Genomic DNA, 6720 nt, shown 5'->3' with positions numbered 1-6720 from the left:
GCTCTGAACTCCCAGGCACTGTCCAGAACCAGAGGCCAGCAGGCGAGAGCACAGGGGCAGTCTGCACCAATAACACAGTGATTGATGCCGACTCTGACTGCCTGAACACCAGTCAACCCACAAATCCCACTCCCGAGGCCATACAGCAAGTAGAAGAGGGCATTCCGCACAGGGCCCTTCCACCAGTGGGGCCTAGGAGATCACTGTGGAAGGAGAAAATAGAAGAGGACCCAAAAAGTGGGGCCCTCCCGTCCCCTGCACACTGTTTACTGATGCCACATAGGGCCTTCAAATATATGGATATAGATATATAACAGCAGTTTGTTAGTTGAGCATATAACAATTTATTTGGCAAAGAGGAAAACAAAATTTGCCAAAAGGCACATTCTGTTGTACAAAGTAATTCGTGACGTTTAACATATTAAAACAAATTGCGAAGAAGCAATAAATGATGGAGAGGTGATGCTGTCCAATTGTGGAGTGGCCGACGCGTTTCGAGGGTAACCTCTTCTTCATAAGGGCCCAATTGAACTGTTGACAACATTTCAAGGAGACAAAAAGTAAAATCTTTTATTTTATTTCCATAACAGTCAAGGACTGACTGACAAGCTGTACATAACTCGGGATGCTAGCGAGATGGTGAAGAGCAGAATACTGGAGATCTAGTATGGTGAAAAGAGTGAACTAACAGATCAAAGAGAAACACTCTATACTAATAGCTAAACACATAACAAAGGAGATGTATTGTGTGAGATCCACCTACATGGTGGGATCTAGAAAATGGCGTGATGAAGAGTCAGACAGATCGAGATAAGCCAAAAGCGGTAGTGGGTTCTAAATAGCAAGGACCACCCTTGAATAGTGAAAAAGCTGAGTCAATATGGGGAGCGTGTTTAAGAAAAAACCATACCCCTCCTGTGGACGGAGAAAGAATAACTCCAAAAGAGCGCTACTGAATAAAATAAATAATACTTAAAATAAACCGGAATTGGTTTTAAAGAATGCACTCACTCGAGTTGCGGGACGAGTAGCCAAGGCAACAGGGGCATCCGTGTGGTCAACAAGTATTCGAAACAATTATACGATGCAGGGCATCTGCAAAGAGACACGTACTGCTGGCACCTAAGTGGGGACATATACATTTCTGTTATACTGGAGAAAAATAAACCTGGGGTCTCCCAACCGGGCAAAGGGACCCAAGTAGCGGTAGCTTACCTGTACAGTGCGGGGAACACTGTTAGTGGAAACTGAAACCGGCAGGCAGTGGCTCCGCGCGGTCGTAACCTAGGGAACGAGCTGTGCTGGGGACACGCCGTCAGACGTAGAAAGGAAACTAAATAATAAACATAGAAAAGGGCATAGAAGCCGGTGAGTGAGGAATATGGAGGCCATCATGCAATGGCGCATAGTGCAAGCGTACTCATAGGGACTGACCAGAGATCAGGATAAATAAGAAAAGTAGAGTTAATATGTTCCATAATGAAACATAAGAATTCTGGTGTTCACCATCGCAACGCATTTTATAATTTTGGTTCTAATGGAACAGAAATTTGTGAATAGTACAATAATCGTTACAGTCATGATAGATAGCACAAATGGTACATGCAGTTTACTCTTAATAGTCCAAAACAAATCATGTAGAGTCATGAGGCTACTCATTATATAGTGAGACAAGTATAATTCAATGGCAAGGGGATAAAAGATTGCGATGTAGCCTATTACTCATACAAGGTTCGAACGAATGGAGAGATGGTTCAATTGGTCATTCGTGAACAGGTGCAAACATTTAAGTGAATATAGGCAAGTCAAACATAGGAAAATACAGTTCCCTTGAAGAAAACATCAAAGTCACAACACTTGTAATGACAAAGAAAAAAATTTTTTTTAAGGTCCGGGATACTGACACTTGTGTATAGTAGTTGGCGATGTAACATGTGAGTTTCACAATTCACTATAGAAAGCAACTCAAAGAGAATTCATCATTCAGACCCTTAGGTTGCAAAGTGTCAAGTGTGTGGATCCAGTACTTCTCTCGCTGTGACAACAGGGATTGGTAATTGCCACCTCTGTGTGGACGTTTGACAATTTCTATGACTTGAAATTTAATTTGTGCAATCGTATGTTGGAATTCGATGAAGTGCCTTGCCACTGGGGATCTGAGATTCTTACATCTGATGGTGGATTTGTGTTCTGACCATCTTTCTTTGACGGGTCTTGTGGTTTGTCCTATGTATAATTTACCACAGGGACATTTCAATGAGTAGATGACACCTGCGGAGAGGCAGGTGGAAAAGTCTCTGATTTTGAATTTCTTCCCAGTTTGTGGGTGAGATATCGTTTCACCTTTTATAACATTGTTACAGTTCGTACAGTTCAAGCAGGGAAAGGTACCCTTCTTTATGGTACTCAGTACAAGTTGTTTGTCTTTAGGAGGTCTTTCCGCTCTCACTAGTTTATCTTTGAGATTATGTCCACGTTTAAAGGCCATCATTGGTGCTTAGGAGATCACTGTGCCAGATTCCAATCTGGTGAAACCCCTGCATAGTCAGCTCCAGCCCTGCACTGTCCCTCCTGTCTTCAAGGGATGAAGTAGCAATGGATCAGCACCCAACACTGCGGGGGGGCAGTGTGATCAGCAATGCCCAGCACGATCCAGCCAACCAGCAGTCACAGACTCACTCTCCCCATAGCTCTGCCTGGCACAATAAATCAATATGCAGGATGTTCGCCAGCAGAGCCACACAAACTCACTGTATAGACCCCTATGCAACACTGCAATAAGGGATGCCTCACTGCTCACCACTTCTCCAGGGTATGCCTCGTCAACTGTCCTCCCTCTCTCAGGACTGCAAGTTCTGCAGTCTAATTTGTGTCTAATGCAGATTTACTCACCCCCCTTAAAAAGTATTAAAATTCATGGTCGGTTGAGGGGATCGTAAATCGCTACACCTTGTGCGTAGATAAGCTGAACGGAAGTGGCGTACTTCCTATAACCTGTGTGATAGGGTTTCATTCCATGCTGCCACTGCCTAATATCATCTGGCCATCAGTAAGGCCAAATGTAACTTCTTTGCTCAGCAAATTGAAAATGTAATTAATCAGCCAAAGAACTGTTTAAAGTTGCCCGCTCCCTGTCCTCTAACATTCCCATTTGTTCTGGTGTTCCTCCTACTCAGAAAGTATGTAACTCTTTGGCAGATTTCTTTATCCACAAGATTGTTGATATTCGTGATCATATCACACAGTCTAGGTGCTGGACTAGTGAACCTGCAGTCCCCTCGTCCATCCAGATGCTTCAACAGACCACTGCCACCCTCGCTCTTGTATGGGACATTTCCCCTCTTTCCTCCACTACAGAGATTTAGGTAGCCACAGAAAAAATGAAATCCTCCTCACCAACGGACGTTATTCCGTTACATATTGTGAAAGGAATCCGCCCATCTATTGTCACTAATGTTGTATCGCCCATCAACCGGTCCCGCTCTACAGGCATGATGCCTTTGGATCTAAAACATGCCTTGGTTATTCCATTACTAAAGAAGCCTTCCCTTGATCCCTTAATTCCTGCAAATTTCCACCCGATTTTTCTCCTTCCTTTCTTCATGAAGCTGCTGAAGTCACTGGTTGCACCCGTGCTTGGGAGATTCTGTGAAAAATCAGGTCTGTTTGATGACTTTCAGTCAGAGTTCAGGCCAGGAAGAGGCGTAGGCGGAAGACCAAGGGGCTGTTAGCATGCCGGTAAAATACCGGCACCGCCTTGGAGGAAAGGGGAATTACTGCCCTATTCCAAGATTGGCGGGGCGGTAATTCCCCCTTCCCCCATTGCCCTTCCCTATTCCTATTTTTGCCCCATAGGGCTCTATGGGAATGGGGAAGGTGCTAATTACGGTGCCGCAAATTCCGGTACCGTAATTAACACCCTGGTCCCTTTGCAGGTTGGTTTTTAATGCCTGCTAAATAGCAGGCGTTAAAGTACCAACCTGCAAAGGGACCTCGTAGTAAGGTGGTAAGGGTTTACCGGTACCGGTGCCCTTACCAGTACCGGTAAACCCTTACCGCACTACGTGTAATGAGGCCCACAGAGTCAGTATTGGTCTCTGTGCGGATGACTTGACACTTATCTCAGATCAGGGCGGAGTAGTAGCACTGCTTTTTTTGGATCTGTTGGCAGCATTTGACACAGTGGACCACTCCCTCCTTCTTAGTCAACTCTTGGCAGCTGGGATCTCGGATCCTTTTCTTTATTAGTTTGGTTCATTCCTCTCTGATCGCTCCCAGTCTGTGTCTCTTCACCCTTTCTGCTCTCCTTCTGCTCCTTTGGCTTCTGGTGTTCCTCAGGCTCTGCCCTCTCCCCTATATATATATGTTTGATATTACATGGCCTGCGGTATCGGCCATGTAGTTATGGTTAAGTTGCTATACCCATAGAAAGAGGACTTTTTGGTTGGCTTATAACTTTGCTCCACCTAGACGAATCCTCACCAGTTTATGCAAAGTTTGGTGAAGTTTGGTCAATGGGGGGCAAAGTTATAGGGGGGGTCCCAAAATGTATTTTTTTCCCATAGACATAATGGGAAAAAAGTTCTGTCGCGCCTACAGGCCAAACCGATGGATGGATTTTCACCAAATTTGCGGCAGGAGCGGCTTCTTGGTCCCGAAGCGTGCTTTTGTTAATTTGGTGTAAACCCATCCAATAGTTATTTTTTTTAACAACCAAAACGTAATGCAAAAAAATGTGTGATATCTATGTCCGCTCCGTGGACTCACTTCCCTATTCAGTCTGTGGACTGCTCTCTGATTGGCTGTCCAGTATGCGGACTGGCCTCTTTGCACACTTTTGTGTGGTCTGCGGACATCGGGACACGGCCGCTGATTGGGCAGTGAGAAAACGTGAAATGCGTCGATTTTCCTGAAACGCCCGCCATCTTAGATTCACTGACTTTTTGTGGTCTGCGGACAGCGCAGTGAAAACATTTTAAAAAAGCAGCATTTCACTTGTCAAACTCAACAAACAATCTCTGGGGATGTAGGGGGGGTGAGGATTAGATTGGATATGGCCATAAAAAGCCAAAAAACGTTTTTTTTCACCCCCTGAAAATCCGCAAACACTCCAGATGTCCTGGGGCAGTCCTGTGGTGTTCGGGGACACTTCAGATGTCCTAGGTCATGTGTACCTATTTCTGCATTACAGGATTGGGGAAAAGCAGTTCTTGCATGGCCTATAACTTTTGTGCCACTCAATGAAACTGCATGTAATTTTGCAATTTTATTCTAGAACTAATCCTGAATGGTTTTAAGTTTTGAGGGATTCTGTTAAGAGGGGGGGCAAAATTAGAGGAGGTGTCCCTAAATATTGTTAAGGCATATAAATGTGGTGTCATTTGACAAATCTGCACAACATAATGGTTTTCTAAAGTTTGGTGGGATTTTCTCAAGAGGAGGTGAAATTAGGGGGGGTCTCAACATTTTTATAACTTTGATGCTATTTGACGAATGTGGACAAAAGCTTTGAGAAAGATTATAGACCCAACCTTCAATGTTTGTGTAAAGGCTGAATGGATTTTGTCACGTGGGGGCTACGTTATATGACTATTATATGTAAATACATTTTGATTCTTTTTAAAAAATAAATCATGGGCTGATTTCAAGCAAACTCGTGAGGAGCACTGGCAAGGACATTAAAGCATGGTTTTGCAAATGTGCCTGTGTTTTATTTTTTGACAAGTGTCATAATGTAGGAACAAAAAATATTCATACACTTTTGGTGACTGAGGTATAGCCTGTGGCCGTGGGCAGTAGCCAGATTGTCTGGGTCATGGCATAAGGTCATGATGCGGACAATCTGGCTACTGGTCATGGCTGCTAGGGACGAAAAATTGTGTTAAAGTGGCTATGTCTACGTGGGACCTGCCATGTGGTAAAGTTATTCGAAGGTAGGGTTTGAAAGGGAAAAAAAGTGCTTGTGGTAATATGTTCATAGGGTTTTGTAGGCTGCCATGGCAAGGGAAGAGGGGCTGTGTACGGAGCCCCGCCTTCTCTTTCCATGTTGGCTGTCTTGGAAAAGGATTTTCCTTCCTACAGCGGGACGCTGTGGCGTCCTGCTATAGGAAGAAACATCTATGTTTTAGCACCCTGGGTTCCCACTGTGGGAACCAGGGGTGCTAATGCCCTTTATCCCCCTTTTCAGGGGCTGCAATGGACGATAATGGTCCGTAGCCCTACGTATTTATTTATGTATTTATTTATTTATAACACGCCAAAGCCCGCAGACATTAGGCTGTGTGGTTACAATATTTGTTGAGGAAGATGAGGTGGAGGTAGACAGCTTACTACTTGCTAAGAAAGGAACAACCTTTCTGAGAGCATTCCGGTCATTGGATTTGGTGTGGCGGTGCATGGAGGTGGTCCCGTAGGAGTACTGTCTAGGTAGTCTGCGACTGGGTACAAAATTGCACTCAGTGCATTTCACTTTGGTAGCTTTAGCCTTTGGTACACTCCCAACAGTATCAAAGAACTGGCACACCCATGATTTGATCTTGGTGCTAGAAGTAGGCACTTCCTCTACCTAATCTTCTTGGTCCTCTTCATTGTCTTTGAAAGTACTGTGCTTTTTTTGTTGTGAAGGTCCTCCAGCTGGTGGTGGTGGTGGCTTTTGGGGAGGAGGGATGGCAGTAGCCAATGCCATTTTTAAGATAAATAGATGTTTTGCTACTATTCTTC

At 44.4% G+C, this 6720-nt stretch overlaps 1 long non-coding RNA gene across 1 annotated transcript; it reads right to left on the bottom strand.

Moving 5' to 3' along the window:
- Positions 1-335: 335 nt before the first annotated feature.
- On the bottom strand, positions 336-2492 carry LOC138467515 (uncharacterized). The gene is made up of 3 exons (XR_011268104.1): positions 1216-2492; positions 1012-1122; positions 336-531 (listed from the first exon to the last, which is right to left on the bottom strand). It is a non-coding gene; the product is annotated as an uncharacterized lncRNA (long non-coding RNA).
- Positions 2493-6720: the final 4228 nt, after the last annotated feature.

The sequence above is a fragment of the Ambystoma mexicanum genome, chromosome 4q (assembly GCF_040938575.1).
Source record: "Ambystoma mexicanum isolate Mex_15411 chromosome 4q, UKY_AmexF1_1, whole genome shotgun sequence".
NCBI lineage: Eukaryota > Metazoa > Chordata > Amphibia > Caudata > Ambystomatidae > Ambystoma > Ambystoma mexicanum.
Note: the sequence above shows the minus strand (reverse complement) of the source record. Positions and strands in the feature narration are given on the sequence as shown.